The sequence below is a fragment of the Marmota monax genome, unplaced genomic scaffold (genome assembly GCF_021218885.2).
Source record: "Marmota monax isolate L192 unplaced genomic scaffold, Marmota_monax_Labrador192_F-V1.1 WCK01_AAM20220418_F8-fsc00166, whole genome shotgun sequence".
In the NCBI taxonomy this organism is placed as follows: Eukaryota; Metazoa; Chordata; class Mammalia; order Rodentia; family Sciuridae; genus Marmota; species Marmota monax.
In genome coordinates this window covers 898708-916406 of record NW_026693344.1, presented here as the reverse complement: position 1 = coordinate 916406, position 17699 = coordinate 898708, and positions in this window count along the sequence as shown.

Sequence of the window (17699 nt, the reverse complement as noted above, 5' to 3'; positions counted from 1 at the left end):
AGTCTGGAATGTTCAAGAAAACTCTACCCACATGTCCGGCACCTCAGGGGGACGAGCTGAAATGGCTTGGAGCTTCTCTTCGTGTGGGTACTCATTAGTTCTTGGCTTCACTCTCTGGGGTTCAGGCTAGGACCTTTGGGTCAATTTTATTTTTTTCTATAAGAAACTGCCTTTCCTGCTTCCTACCCATAGAAAGTAGGAGACCAAAAGCTTTTGCTCACTTTTAACTGTCTCTTTAGTCCACACTGGTGGCACTTTTATCCATAGATTCTCTTTCAAATTTTGTAAGTTTTGTATTATTCTTACTGGGGTTCCCTCCTTGCCCAGAAAGCAACATCTATAATTTTTTCAAAAGCAAACATCTCTACTTTGGGTATTACTGTAAGACATAGTCCTTCAGATTCTTAGAAACCCTTTTGTCTAGCTGAAAAGGAGTATCTATCACAGCATTGACTGGATCTTTACCTTGTGGTCACCTTGTATAGGTGGCCCCTGAAGTCACTTCCTACTTTGAGACTCTTGCTGGCTAAAGAGAGCCTTCTAGGCCTTGTATCTACATCCAACTTGAAAGACTGAATATTTCCTTTTTAAACACATCTCTAGCGATACCGTTATACATTGCTCATGCACCATTCACATAACTAAAACAATCCAACTGACACTTTGAACAGTGAGCCTGAACATCTCCTTTGCCAGAACTGCAGGTTCATTAGGTACATTTTTTATCATGTGTTTTACTACACACAAGTGCAACCGAACATTTTACCATCCATAACACCTTTTCTCCAACCTCCAATAGCAATTTCCTCACTACTTTTATGTCCTCCATTAAGAGTCTTCTCCCACTGGGTGCAGGGGCACATGCCTGTAATCCTAGCAGCTGGGAGGCTGAGACAGGAGAATCATGAGTTCAAAGCCAGCTAAGCAACTCAGTGAGACCCAGTCTATAAATAAAATACAAAATAGGGATGGGGTTGTAGCTCAGTGGTCAAGTACCCCTGAGTTCAATCCCTGGTACCAAAAAGAAAAAGACTTTCCTCCCCAGACTAAGGAAACATATCAACCAAGTGCAAATGTAGGATCCTGGATTGGATTCTGGGACAGAAAAAGGACATCACTAGAAAATCTAAGGTCTGTACCTTATGTTCATTTTCTGGTTTCGACCATTTTCTTTCTTTTTTCCTGACCTTTTCTATGGTTATATAAGTTATTAATATTTGGGATACTGGATGAAAAGTATATATAAACCCATACCATTTTTGCAACATTTCTGCAAGTCTAAAATTGTTTCAAAATAAAAATTTTCAAAACCTAATTAATTTGTTATTAAAGAATTTCTCATTATCTTTCCAATATCCACCCAATGCCTTAGTCCAAAGTCCATACCCTAAGGTTTTTATTATATTATAACCCAACTTTCAGATACCAATTTCTGTTATCAATACTGCATACTACCCCAAAATGCAGTAGCATAAAATGGCAATACCAGTGTTCTGTGAATAAGTGTTGACAGTTTGTCTCTGCTTCATGTGGTGTTGGTTGGGTTGGCTTCACTGGGGCTAGAAGATCCAAGATGGCTTCAATTACATATCTATTGCCTCCACTAGAGTAGCTGGAATAGCAAGAGGCTAGCTTAACCTCTCACTCTCTCCATAGTAACTTTCTCTCCAGGGAGTATACCCCTCTTTAGCAGAGAAGTCAGATTTCCTCACATGATGATTATCTTTCAAGAGAGCAAAACTAAAATTGGCAGGCCTAAGCCCAGAACTATTAATAGCATCAGTTTTGCTTCATTCTACTAACCAAAGCAATAATAGGGTAAAAATTCAAAGAAGGAGAGAAATAGTCTCCACCTTTTTGGGGGGGGGTACTAAGGATTGAACTCAGGGGCACTGGACTACTGAGCCACATCCCTAGCCCGATTTTATATTTTATTTAGAGATAGAGTCTCACTGAGTTACTTAGCTCCTCACTTTTGATAATATAATACAGCCAATAATATAATACAGTCAGCTGTGGCTGGCTTTGAACTAGTGATCCTCCTGTCTCAGCCTCCTGTGCTGCTGGGATTTCAGGCATGTGCCACCTTTTGATGAGAGCGAGATATATATGTAAAGGGATGGAGAGATGGACGTTGGTGGTAATCTACCACAATGCTCATAGCCCTCTCCCTATAAATAACTCCCAGAAACACAATTTTTCATAGTCCTTCTCTTAGGTCAATTCTGCTACAATCCTATCATTTAGGAATCCTCACAATTTTGGAGGCAGTGGCGCACTCCTATAATCCCAGTAGCTCTGGAGCCTGAGATAGGAGGATTGCAAGTTCAAGCCCAACCTGGGGAATTTAGCAAGACATTACCTCAAGCGCGTGCGCACACACACACACACACACATTAAGGCAGAAAATAAGTGTCTATTATCAAAAGAATATCAAATAATCAGGGAGGAAGCTCAGACCTAATTCCATTTTTAAATAAGTGAGCATACTAAGGACTTTCCATCATTTAGGTTTAAAGGTCTGTTTGTGTCTGCTTGAGGCCAGGTCTTGCTAAATTTCCCAGGCTGGCCTTAAGTTTGCAATCCTCCTGTCTCAATCTTCAGAGTTGCTGGGATTACTGAAGTGTACCACTGCATCTGAGTAGTCTTATGATCCAAGACCATTCTTATAAGAGCTAGAAGAAACGGCAAAGACCCCCTAATTTACCAGTCCTAATTTACAAATGAATATACTGAGACCTAAGAGGTTACATGCCTAGATTACATAAAACTCAATGAGAGATCCTTGACTGGAGCCTGGAAAATTTCCTGATACCCTATTCATGAATAAAGAAGGAAGAAAACCTAGCTTTTACAGAAACCTGAACAAGTTAATTAGAGAGAAAGTAGACTAGCAACGGCTTTTAATGACATTTTCAAGCCTTGCACAGGAGTGAACAAAGGAAACAAGGAATCTAAGTAGAGATGATAAATAAGGTTTGGAATAGGGAAAGGTGGAGATAAGTGAACAATATCATTACTGATACTCTCTGTCCTTACGTGTCCTAAAATTAGCCCATGAGGATTAGGATCTTAAAAGTCAAACAACACCAGGCCTGGTGGCACACGCGTGTAATTTCAGTGACTCAGGAAGCTGAGGCAGAAGGATTGCAAGTTCAAAGCCAAGCTGGGCAACTTAGACCTTGTCTCAAAATAAAAATTTAAAAAGCTGAGGGTATAGGTCAGTGGTAGAGCACCCCTGGGTTTAATCCCTGGTACTGCAAAAAAAAAGAAAAGAAAAAAGTCAAACACAAAAACATAAATTGTCTTGTGTTTTAAGTTTGCTTCTACATCCTCAGTTCTTGAGATCATTGGAAAAGTACCTTCCAAACAAGGATATAAAGGAGATAGCGGTTATGTGTTGTGTGGGGACTGAAAATCAGAAAAGAACTGTAGTACTGTAAAGACCCCCCCACCCCCCCACCCCCGCCGTCTTTCAAAGACGAAAACACGAAGAACAAGGGGAATGCTGCCACCTGCTGAAGAGTTGGAGTCAGTGAAAGTGCTGCCACACAGTTATAAGACAAGCCTCTTTATCAGGGTTCAAAATCAGTTAACAGAGCCAGAGGTGACTGAAGCCTATAATCCCAGCAACTCAGGAAGCAGCAGGATCTCAAATTCAAGGTCAGTCTGAGGCCAGTCTGAGTACAAAAGTTTAATTCTGGATTTCATCAGGCCAATTTGTGTTGGAGAAAGGTTATCTTGTCTCCAGCATAAGGTAGCAAATACCTGCATTACTACTCCCCTTTCTTCTGCCAGTATTTATGCCTATGAGCTTTGAATTTTCTCCCAAGACCTAAATCTCAAAATACAAAATATACTTAGTTGTATGGAGATACAAGTGATATGAGAAGAGAAAGCAATACTACTCTGGTTAAAAATTCCCTTCCCCTCTTTTCCCTACTTTCGCTTTTACCATTCTTTCTCTTCTGTTCATATACAAATATTCATATGCACACATAGGCCATTACAAGAGAAAGCTGGGAGAAAACTGCTTTTATACAGCCCTTTTTTCCTCTTTCATCCATCTTTTCACGCTTGTCTCCATCCCTGTCTCCTATTATTTTCTTTCTTCCTATCCCCATATCCTCCTCCTGACCTTCAGATTTCAAGATTCCCCTATTAATATATGAGAAACTAATGAGTAGGAGGCCTGGTGGGAAAGTGACATGTAACTGGCCACTTTTACAGCTCCAAGGCCACAATTCAAATTCATATGTGATGCTCCTCTTTTATGCCTTTTGATTTTCAACCACATGAATGCAGAATAAATAAATAAATTATATATATATATATATATATAACCAGGGATTGAAACCAGGGATGCTTAACCCCAGTCATATCTCCAGCCCTTTTTTATATTTTATTTAGAAACATGGTCTCACTAAGTTGCTTAGGGCCTCCCTAAATTACTTTGAACTTACCATCCTTCTGCCTCAGCCTTCTGAGCCTTTGGGATTACAGATGTGGGCCACTGAACCTGACTATATTTACTTTTTTGAACCTGACCTTGACAGACCACTGTTTAATTCCATGGTTTCATGAAATAATAAAGCACTTCTTATGAAAATATCTTATGAAAACAATATTTTAGAATTAATAGAATAGGTTTATAGGGTAAAGTACTCCTATTGTGGTTTAGGTTTGTCTTATAGAAACTTCAGAAAGAATTCTATAGAAAAACCTAATGCTGTCAGACCTACCTTAGAAGGAAAATTTTATTTTTTTCTAAATACAATAGAAGAATAGTACTCTTCTGTGGCTTCATTTTACTACATGTGCTGCATTTCCTATAAGATGCACAGTTTTACATTACAGAAAACTCTAAAGGAAAAGAACGTGTATAAACAAAGGTCATAGTACTTAAAAATTATTCCTTAACATAAATTTCATAAAGTCAGGGAACTGGGAGAAAGCTAATGGATGGAAACAGTATATTTTCGAAGAAAACAAATCCCTCATTTATGTGACTCTGAGCCATGTCTTACCTGAAATTTCTTTTCTGGACACAAACTCTTATTTTGGTTATTTCCCAGAATGTAGCCCCAGGTCACTGGCTGCTAGAGCTCCTGAGATCACTCCTCCTATATCACCTGATGAAGCAAGTAAGAGGAAGGCCTTGATTTAAAATATGCCTTACTATTAATGTCTACATCTCAAATCCTGTTTATCTTACAATGTTGTTATATTTTATCCTATCAACTGGTCTGCTTTTCCTTATTACTTGAATTTGGCACATTAAATTTTTGTTTTTAAAGTAGAATTAAACTTTCTTGCCTTAAAATGGCCATTGTGCAATTTTCAAAAAATACTCCGTCCTTTTCAACTATATTCAGAAATATGCAAACCAAAAGATGCTTTTTCTAAGAGTAAGTCCTTTTCGTAGCTTACTTAGTTTGGGTTTGTTATCAGAAGCTAAGTCAAGCAACCCTGATCCCTGGTTTTCCCAAACAGCATAGAATATTTCAGAAATCTTCTCCACTAAACATCTGTTTATTTTGCAATTAAGGGAAGGCAAAGAAAACTTTTGTGCTTCAGGGAACAAAATGTAATGAATTACAGTGATGCCTAGGTACCATCTTGGTTGATGTGGACCACACCTTTAAAGAAAGAAATGTAGAATTCATGAATAAAATTACATCCAGAGATCATCACAAATTATAGAAAGAAATCAAATCTCACAGAATTCTAATGCGTTACTATTCATTGGTAATCAATTCTTTGAATAAATTTTTCATAAGATTTCTGTCAACTTAACGCACATTTGCAATCCCAGCTACTCAAGAGGCTGAGGCAGGAGGATCTCAAATTCAAGGCCAGTCTGGCAGTTTAGCAAGATCCTGTCTTTCCTTTTTCTTTTTCTTTTCTTTTTTAACCCAAGGGCATTTAACCTCTGAGTCACATCCCCAGCCCTATTTTGTATTTTATTTAGAGACAGAGTCTCACTGAGTTGCTTAGCACCTTGCTTTTGCCAAGGCTGGGTTTGAACTCACCATCTTCCTACCTCAGCCTCCCCAGCCACTGGGATTACAGGCATGTGCTACAGCACCTAGGTATCCCAGCCCTTTTTATTTTTAATTTTGAGACTGGGTCTCCACAAGTTGCTGAATTTAGTGGCTTTGAACTTGCAGCCCTCCTGCCTCAGCCTTCAAAGACCCTGTCTTTAGGGGAAAAAAAAAAAAAAACCTAAAGTTAAAAGACACCTGACTTACATATGTGGATATTCGGAGGGAATGTCTCCAAGTCCTTGAGAGGCATGACAATGTCCTCAATAATGTGCTTCAGTCAATCAGTCACACAGTTTAGGCCACAATAATATGAGCAATTCTACTTCTGAGCATGAACAACAGAGTTCTGGTCTTCAAACTAGAGACCTGAGACAATTTTTGGATTTGTTTGGTTTTTTTGTTTGTTTGTTTATACCATTTGTTTGTTTATTTTGAAACAGGGTCTCACTGAGTTGCTTCAGGCCTCACTAAATTGCTGAGGCTGGCTTTGAGCTCTCACGATATTCCGGCCTCAGCCTCCCGAGCCCATGGGATTACAGGCTTGCATCACTGTGTCTGGCCAAAACACTTGGTTTTAAGAGAATCAATATCAACCAGGCATCATGGCACATGCCCATAATCTCAGAGGCTCAGGAGACTGAGGCAGGAGGATTGTGAGTTCAAGGCAAACCTCAGCAACTTAAAGACCTAAGCAACTCAGTGAGACCCTGTCTCTAAAAAAAATATAAATAGGGCTTGGGGATGTGTCTCAATGGTTGAGTGCCCCTGAGTTCAATCCCCAGTACAGAGAGAGAGAGAGAGAGAAAGCCCAAGTTGAGAAAGAATCAATTCCAGATCTTTAACTGCCACTATCTTCTCGCCTAAGGCTAATCTACCTGAGAACCAGTAGGATTAAGTGACCCTGTTGGTTCCTTATCCCTATCTCCCCTTTCACAATGACGTTCTCATTAAAAAGAAAAGGCATCTGAACTCTAAAATAATACAGTTAGTCCTTCAAATCCCATTCTGCATCTGGATCCAAACAAAAGTGAAGGAAAAATTGTGGGGGGATTGTAACTGTACTGAACATGTGCCGACTTCTTTTCTTGCCATCATTCCCTAAATAATCAAGTACAACAACTATGTTAATAGCATTTATACTGTATAAGTATCATAAGTAATATGGACATGATTTTTAAAATATTTATTTATTTGTAGATGAACACACAGTATCTTTATTTATTTTTATGTGATACTGAGGACCGAACCCAGTGCCTCACACATGCAAGGCAAGCACTTTACCACTGAGCAACAGTCCCAGCCCCATATGGCCGTGATTTAAAGGGTACAGGACACCGGGCACAGTGGCGCATGCTTGTAATCTCAACTGCTCAGGAAATTGAGGCAGAAGGATCACAAATTCAAAGCCAGCTTCAGCAATTTATCGAGGCCCTAAGGAACTTAGTGAGACCATGTTTCTAAATAACAAATAAAAATGGGGGGCAAGGGTTGTGGCTCAGTGGTAGAGTACTTGCCTAGCATGTGTGAAGCACTGGATTAGATTCTCAGCACCACATAAATAAATAAAGTCCATTGACAACTTAAAAAATATATTTTAAAAAAATAAAAATAAAATAGAAATGGGCTGGGGAGGTGGCTCAGTGGTTAGGTGCCTCTGGGTTCAATCCCTGGTACCATAAAATAAGAAGAGGAGGAGGAAGAGGAGGAAGAGGAGGAGGAGGAGCAGGAGGAGGAGGAGGAGAATTCTACTTTTACATTACAAGGAAATTACTTCTGCCTGGCACAGTGGTGCACCCCTGTAATACCAGCAGTTTGGGGAGCTGAGAGAAGAGGATCACAAATTTGAGGCCAGCCTGAGCAACTTGGTGAGGCCCTAAGCAACTTAGTGAAACTGTCTCAAAATAAAAAAGGCTGGAGATGTGGCTTAATAGTAAAGCACCACTGGATTCAATCCTAGTACTAAAACAAAAAACAAGGAAATTACTTCCTTTGCAACTACTCATATATGTTTAATTCCAATTTTAAAATGTACAAGGAGGGAAAAGGTTTTATAAAGTGTTTGTAGGGTAAGCTAACAAAAAGTTTAAAGACATCTATCTAGAAAAATTTCCATACATGTACATAAAAACAACATATACTGTATAAGGCTGTTCATGTATATATTATTTGAAATAGCAAAAAATTAGAAGGAACCTAGATGTTCATCACCATCTATAATAAAATGTGATATTTTTATATGATAGAACATTATACAGCAGATTAAAAGAAATAAATCAGATCAATTTAACACCATGGAAATATCTCAAATTTGAGCAGATACTAATTAAATCTGGTCCTCAGAATTAAAGTGAGGTTATTTTTCTCTCCTTTCCTCTCCTTCTCACAACAGAGAAGCCAGTCCAGGAAGCAGAAAATCTTTAGGCTATATGTAGTATCACCTAAACCTTGGCCTTAAAGCAGAGAATTTTGGGTGTGGAAAATGATTATATCACGTTATGATCTCAAAGCCTCCCTAGTTATCTGAGGTAATTTAATGACTACTCCTGGTGTGGTTATAGAGGAGATTAAAACAGTCAAACAATCAACTAGGAGGAGAAGGATTTCCTCCTTATCTATATGGAATCTCTACTTACCTGGAAAGAGAAACTAAGGTACTTATTTTCTTATATTATACAAGAAGGATGGATAGAGGAAATATTAGTGAGCCAGTAAATATCCAGTGGTGAGATAAGCAAAACTTACTCCTAGCACAAAATTATTTCTACAATAATAAAAGCATGTTAGGAATTCTTTTTTTTTTTTTTTTTAATATTTATTTTTCAGTTTTCGGCGGACACAACATCTTTGTTTGTATGTGGTGCTGAGGATCGAACCCAGGCCACACGCATGCCAGGCGAGCGCGCTACCGCTTGAGCCACATCCTCAGCCCCAGGAATTCATTTTTGTAAGAAAGCAAAATCCATAGTGCCTAAGAATAACAGCTAAGTTCTTTGACTATTCATATGAATTTTATTCCTGTTCAATCTACTCAAACTTTTGATTACTTTGAAAATTAAGCCTTATTTTCTCATTCACCCCATTAAATTTAATAATAATGTTAAATAGGGATGTAATAAGAGCAATAATAACTAACAACTTTTATCATACACTTAGAAATATATGGGATCATTAAAGGATATATATTGTCTTATGAAGACCCCTAGCATGTTTATATTTTTTCTTTTTCTTTTTTTTGTACCAGGGTTTGAACCCAGGGGCACTTAACCACAGAGCCACACCCAAACCCTTTTTTTGTATTTTTAGGGTCTTGCTAAGTTGCCTAGGCTGGCTTTGAACTCAAGATCCTCCTGTCTCAGCCTCCCAAGCCCCTGGGATTATAGGAGTGCGCCACTGCACCGAGCTTACATTTTTTCTCTCCTAAGTCTCGGTAACATGTTTCTATAAGGACAGTGTGGGCTTAGCATTGTCATAGAAGTAATAAATACTTACTGACTAGTAGTAGTATGGTTGCACACTACTACTAAATGATCTACAGGCATGATCTACTTAAATAGCTTTCGTATAGTCCCTACAATATAATCCCATACTGCTTCTCCACCACATGTATTAAAATCAGCCCTCTCTTATAACAGCTGAGGTTTTGTCATTTCTGCATTGTTTCATCTAAGGTTTCCATTATCTTACGAATACATTCCCATTAGACCCATCTATCAGTTCACCAGTCATGCCTGGGCAGGTTCAAATCTCAATGGTGAATGAAGACTTCACATAAGTACTTCCACCAGAGAAGAAAGGGAGAAAGGAAATGCTATCAGATTGACAGTATTCATTAATCCTCAGTGTGTATGTGAAAAGGTAAGTGTTATAGCCCTGGATATAAAATTAAACTGGATTACCATCTGTAAGTGAATATTTCCAACTTTTTTGGGGGATGGGTGTGGGTACGGGGGATTGAACCAGCTCCACTACTAAGCCACATTCCCCAGACCCTTTTTGTATTTTGTTTTGAGAGAAGGTCTCACTAAGTTGCTTGGGGACTTGCTAAGTTGCTGAGGCTGGCCTCCAAGTTGCAATCTCCTGTCAACCTCCTGAGTCACTAGGACTATAGGTATTTGCCACCATACCCAGCTTCAATTTCTTGTTGCATTCAATACTTTTCCATTATTCCAATTCAGACTAGATCAGAAACTCTTAGGTGTTGGTTTACAAGAAACAATCTGAGTCATATTTTGCTTCCTTATTCACCATTCCCCCAGTGTCTTACCCTGATACGGAAAATACTTATGTACATTCAGATCACAAGTTCCCTGGCAGGCTTTGCATGGAAGTTTAAAAGTACTTTCAGAGTTTGATTTTGAATTTTGCACTGCCACTTTCCAGTTGTGACATCTTTGGAAAGTTATTTAATCTCTCTGTGACCCAGTGTCCACATCTGTAAAATGGGGATAATAGTATCTACCTACTAGGGTTGTTAGGAGGGAGGGAAGGAAGCAGGTGGAAGGGAGAGAGAAAGTTAGAACAAGCCTGGCACATAGTAGGCAGTGTATAAGTATTAGCTGTTTCTGAATGCAGCTACTGTATTTTACAAAATTATACTGTCTTTGCTGCCATCACTAATATCTTCCATATTGTTTGATATATGATAAGCTTTCAGTTAATACTGAATGAATGATGAATAACTGTCAGCAAGTACTACATGAGAAATAAGAAATGAAGAATTCCCCTAGTTCTTCAATATCTCCCTATAAAATACTAATTTTTAAGATAGTTTGTCTTTTATTAATGAGATCTTATGTCACACCAATGTTTCAGTTAAGTTCATTTAAATAAGCTGCATTTGGCTGTGAGTCACTCTAGAATCAAGGCTGGTAGTGTGAGAACAGCCCAATCACACTGACCTGTCACATGCTTAAGTCACAAGTACAACATTATGACATGAGCAAGAACGCACCCAACCTCCTTTTCCCCCATTCAAAGTTCTCTGTTAGAGCTAGGTTTAGAAGATGTCCTCCCCTGTGGACCAAATAGCTCCCAGGCACATATCTCCTAAAAACTGAAAGGATGTTAGTTTCATCTAACCTGTGCAAAAAAACAACCCAGTGTGACTTCCCCAAGAACAAGTCATTCACTCCTGGTCAAAAGGTACAATAACATTTAGAATAAAAATTTCATCTAGACTCTATAGTTTAATCTCTGACAATTCCTAAGTACATCTTAGTTTTTATTTCTGTGAAGCTGCTCCCACTTCAACTGAAGTGTCTTGGAGGTTAAAATAAATAAATAAATAAATATTTATTTTATATATATATATATATATATATATATATATATATATATATATATAATGCAAACTTTTGTACTTTGCACTGCTAGTACTTTTGTACTAGCTGTTTTTTACACAGCAGATAAATGGATAAATATTAAGTACTTATAAATTCAATGGGTATAAGACTACATGTTTCTTCAAATACAAACTTAAACACAAATATAACGTATCAGCTGAATATAATATAGTACTGAAATAATATCCATTTGTTACTTTATCATGTGTCATGTTGTATAACATTCTATTTCTACACTTTCATATGAGATGTTTAATAGTAGTAGTAATACCAGAGATTGAACTCAGAGGCACTTAACCACTGAGCCACATCCCCAACCCTTTTTTATTTTTTTTATTTTGAGTCAGAGTCTCACTTCAGTTGCTAAAGGCCTTGCTAAATTGCTGAGGCTGGCCTCAAACTTATGATCCTCCTGCCTCAGCCTCCTGAGTTTCTGAGATGATATTTTGAAAGATCTTAATCGCCATTTTCATCTTTTGTTTTCCAAGGAGAACATTAACAGAGGAAGTGTCAAGCATAGTTAATATTTCCTGCCCTGAAAGGGAAAAAAGGGAGCCTTTATTAATTACAAACCAAGCAATTAATGTAGTTTTTTCCTTAGTTGCAGCACATAAAATAACAAAAAATTCAGAATGTGGATACATAATTCTATTCATATCGATAATTTTTCTTTCTATAAGTACTGATAAGTTATTTTCTAATATTTTATCTCTTTTAGTTTTCTCTGAATGGAAGTGGCCAAATCACAATTGAAGTTTAATTTCAAAGACTGTCCTGATTACCTCTGGAACAACATAAAGCTTTATTAAAACTCTAGTGTGATAGAAAAGAACTACAGCATGCTTACTCTAGATCTAGGATAATAACCTTTTTATTCCCTAGTGAGTCAAACAGTTAATTCACGTCTTCTGGCTAACAATGACAAAACAAAAGCATGATCCCAAGGAGAAGGGCAATGCAGAACAGGAATGACAATATAAGGAAAGAATGGGAAATGAAGTGAATAAAAGAAAGGCAGTGTCCTTACTTAGCAGTTTCTGGTCAGGCATGATGGTCCACACCTGTAATCCCAGCAGCTCGGGGAGGCTAATGCAGGAGAATCACAAGTTCAAAGCCAGCTTCCACAACTTAGTGAGGCCCTAAGGAACTCAGAGAGACCCTGTCTCTAAATAAAATATAAAAAAGGGCTGGGGATGTGGCTCAGTAATTGAGTGCATCTGGATTCAATCCCGAGTACCAAAAGAAAAGAATTAGCAGTTTCTTTGTCTCCCACACTACTTATTAACCCAACCCCAACTTTCACAGATGTATGCACAGGAAGGGAAAAAAGAAAAGAGCTGGGATGAAATGAAAAAGATTGGGGTGGGAGGACAATGTCCATCTGCTGGAGAGCTCTAGGGCATAACATGAGATCACCTTAGGTACTGTTTTTGTCAGCTATTTTCACTGCTGGAACTTAAAGATCTGACCAGAACAATTGTAGAGGAGGAAGAGTTTATGTGAGGGCTCACAGTTTCAGAAGTCTTGGTCCTTAGAAGGCCGGGTCCATGCCTTGGGGCTCCAGGTAAGAGAAGTGGCGAAGAGTAGCAGCTCACATCTTAATCAGGAGGCAGAGAGAGAGAGACTCCACTCTCCAGATACAAATATATACCCAAAGCCACTCCCCCAAAGAACCACTTCCCCCAGCCACACCATACTACTTCAGTTGACACTCAATTAATCCCTATCGGGATTAATTCACTGATTAGGTTAAGACTCTCACAACCCAATCATTTCTCCTCTGAACCTTCTTGTATTGTCTCACAAGTGAGCTTTTGGGGGACACCTCACATCCAAACCATAACAGGTACCAAAGTTCACTGACTGATATATGCTAGAGTAGTCCCCCCACTTGAGAGAAAAGCCTAGATTCAGTCCAGTTCCACTCCAATTATGTGAACTAGCTTTTTTTTTTTTGATACTGGAGATTGAATCCAGGAGTACTTAACCACCGAGCTACATCCCCAGCCATTTTTATTTTGAGAAAGGATTATCATTAAATTCTTAGGGTCTCAATAAGTTGCTGAGACTGGCTTTGAACTTGCTATCCTCCAGTCTCATCCTCCTGAGCACTGGGATTACAGGCATGCACCATTGCACCTGGCTCTTTTTTATTTTTTTATTGTGAGACAGGATCTCACTAAATTGCTTAGGGCCTCACTAAATTACTAAGGCTAGCTTTGATCTTGCAATTCTCTTGCCTTAGACACTTGAAGTACATCAGTGCACCCAGCTCCCTTCTCCACAATTTTATGTATTCAACACTATCTTCATTTTTCATATACTAATGGCCTATATGTGAAAGAAACGGACTATGGGCTCCTAATCACATGTTCTCTTTCAAGCAAGCTTTTCAAAGACAAAAAATAAGAAGAATTGGTTTAAACATGACCTAAGTTATGTAGCCTTTACTTACAGTAAAACATTAACCAAATTAACCAGGGAGACCAACACAAACTAGTGGAATCGCTTCTTTTTCTGCCTGGAAATCAACTAATAATGTTAAATACTGCACAAAACACTTTCAGATAGAATTATGAGGAATCCAGCACAGTGGTACACAGCACTTGTATTCCCAGCTATTCTAGAAGCAGAGGCAAGAGGAATGCAAGTTCCAAGACAGCCTCCTCAATTAGCAAGACCCTGTCTCAAAAAATAAAAAGAGCTGGGGATATAGCTTAGTGGTAAAGTACCCCTGAGTTCAATTCCCAGTACCAGAAATAAAACAAAACCAAAAATATTATGAGGAAAGTAGTGATTCAATTGGGAAAATTGACAATATGTAGTGCCTGGATTTTTTTTTTCATGAATATTTTGGCATTGTCTTTGCTCAAAATGTTAAAACAAAATACCCTAGACTAGAAGAGACATAAGAAACTTATTTTCTCACAGTATCAGAGTTTGGGTAATCCAGGATCAAGATACAGTTGATTTGGTTCCTGTTGAGGGCTCTCTTTCTGGCTTGCAGATGGTCATCACTGTGTCCTCATAAAGAGAGAGACAGACAGGCAGAGAACAAACAAGCTTTCTGGTGTCTTAAAAGGGCATCAATCCCATCATGGGAGACCCATTTTCATGACCTTATCTAACCTGAATTACCTCTCAAAGGTCCATCTCCACAGGCTATTAAATTGGAGGATTAGGGCTTCAATTTAAGAATTTTGAGGGGACTCAAACATTCAGTTCATAACAGCAATAAAACATCATGTAGCTAGGTGCATACCTATAATCCCAGCAGCTCAGGAGACTGAGACAGGAGGATTGAAAGTTCAAAACCAGCCACAGCAATTTAGAGAGGCCCTAAGCAACCTAGCAAGACCCTGTCTCAAAATATTTTTTAAAACGTCTGGGGATGTGGCTCAGTGGTTAAGCACCCCTGGGTTCAATCCCTGGTATTAAAAAGAAGAAGGAGAAGAAAAAGATGTACTATCCAGGTCTGGATAAGGTTTAGGAATAACATAACCCACTCTGTCTTTTTCATTGAATGTAGCTACAAAATCTAGACAGAACTCATGGACCAGCTACCCAAGGACTGTGAAGGATAAAAAGTAGCAGGTGGACTGGGGAAGAAGACCAGAATTCAAAGTACTACTGAACTAGCAGTGAGTTTTCTGTTTTTGTTTTTTCCCCCACTAGAATCCCCTGGTTTAGATCTCAGAAAGTTTGAAACTCAGAACCTCAGAATTGGTACTAGGGCACAGATAGAGATCAGAGAATAAATCAGTAATTGCCAGGTGTTGGGGTGGAGGAGAAAGAACAACTACAAAAAAATAACACATGGAATTTTTTAGAGTAATGGAACCATTCTGTATTCCAATTGTGGTTGTGTTTATATAAATCTATTCTCATATTAAAATTCATAGAACTGGGGCTGGGGATGTGGCTTAGTTGTAGAGTGTTTGCCTGGCATGCATAAGGCCCTCAATACCAAACAAAAAATAAAAATTCACAGAACTGGCCAGACATGGTGGCACATGCCCATAATCCCAGATGCTCAGGAGGCTGAGGCAGGAGGATCGCAAATTCAAATCCAGCCTCAGCAATTTAGCAAGACCCTGTCTCAAAATAAAAAGGCCTGGGATGTGGCTCAGTGGTTAAGTGCCCCGGGGTTTAATCCTGGAACCAAAAATTACATAACAAATAAAATTCACACTTACATACACAGTCCATTTTACTGGTTGCTAATTTGAAAATAAAATTAAAATGCAATGTGTTGCTTTTTATTTGAAAACAATTTTTTGTCAGAATAAGTATGCATCAACAGATCACAACTGGGTGGAATTCATTAATTCCTTCTCAACTATATTTTTGAAATTTTTATATATTTTTTGGTCCTGGGAATTGAACCCAGGGGTGCTTTAAGCACTAAGCTATATCCCCAGACCTTTTTTTTAAATTCTTTTTTAAAAATATTTATTTTTTAGGTATATATGGACACAACACAAAGCCTTTATTTTTATGTGGTGCTGAGGATCGAACCTGGGTCCCAGCCCGTGCTAGGCAAGCACTGTACCACTGAGCCTTGATCCCAGCCCTCCCCAGGCCTTTTTATTTCTTCATTTTAAGACAGGATCTCCCAAAGTTGCTGAGGGTCTTCCTAAGTTGCTGAGGCTGGCCTGGAACTTGCCAATCTCCTGCCTCAGCAGGATCACACCACTCCAAGAGGTTACACCATTCTTAAAGCATATACTCCATTCTAGATTCACAACGGAGTTATGCAGACAATCTGTGCAGTCTCACTGGTGAGAATAAAGCTTTCTAGGGGAAAAGACTTAGGCTCAGTGAAAAGACACTGAAGAGTCCTCTGAACATCAAATGGGTTGACACAGCAGTTGGTTAATTCAGATAAATTCAGTGACCACTTGGTGGGGCAATTATGATCACAATCACAATCATTTCCTAAATGTTTAATATGTGACCCAGTTCTATTACATACATTACCTTCAATCCCACTACCAACCCTATAATGTAGATGTTATCCCCATTTTATAGATGAGGAAATTAAGGCTCAGAAAGGTTAAATCACCCCAAAACATATAAAGGGATCAAAGTGTGATTTGATCCAGGTACTCTAATTCCATAGCGCATCTACCTACCTTTCTTTCTTTACTGGAAGTGCTTTAGCACTGAGCCACTTCCTTAGACCTTTCTTTTGTTTATTTCAAGATAAGGTCTAAATTGCTGAAGTTGCCCTTGAACTTGTGATTCTCCTGCCTCGCCTCCCCAGTCACAGAGATTATAAACATGCACTGCTATGCCAGCCAGCACACCACGTTCTTACTACCATTCCACATTACCTTTGGCTGAAAATTCAATATTTAGTATTCCTTTCAATTCTAAGAATCTGTGATTTAGGGCTGAGATTGTGGCTCAGTGGTAGAGCGCTTGCCTAGCATGGGCGGGACCTGTGTTGGATCCTCAGCACCACATAGAAATAAAGGCATTGTGTTGTGTCCATCTACACCTAATAAATAAATATTTAAAAAAAGAATCTGATTTATTGAATTTTGTCCTCCTAGATACCTATTTATATCTTTCCTATTTCTACAACACTAGAACAGTGGTCTTTCTCAAGGAAAAAGATGGCACGTGTTTTACCTTTTTTTTTTTTTTTTGGTATCTGGGATTGAACACAGGGAAGCTCAACCACCAAGTCACATCCACAGCCCCTTTTTATATTTACTTATGATTCACTCAAAATAAAACAAATCGGTCATTGTTTCTCATAGCTTTAGACATGATTCAATTAATCTGCTTTACCTATTTATTTCCAATAGTCCCAAAGAAGGGCGAGGGAAGGGGTAAGTGGCTTCTTGACAACTGGTCAGTAAGGACTGCATGAAGACAGACTATGGAAAGCCAGTTAAATAAGCGTAAATTGGATTAAGTGATGAAGGAAATGGAATGTGGAAGATGGGACACAATCCAGCCAGAGGTTAGATATCCAGACGGAATTCTAACACTGTTTTTAGCTAGTTAGGAGTCATTAGCATCTCTTCTGCCTGCCACAAAACACCTCGGGGGAATACATCACTGTTGAGGAGTCAAGCCTTCCATTTCCTTTGCCTCACCAACCCCCTTTCTGATCCCTCATTAACATAAGAACTCAGAAGACAGAAAGAAATGGGTGTGGGCATGCCTTTGGCATTGGGCCTTACTAGGGTATTCAGAGCATTCAGAAAAGTGCTGGTATTTAAACTTAAGCTGCAGGCTAGAATGTGGGAAGATTTCTGAAACTCTTATCAGGTGTACTCTTCTGAAGGGGAATGAC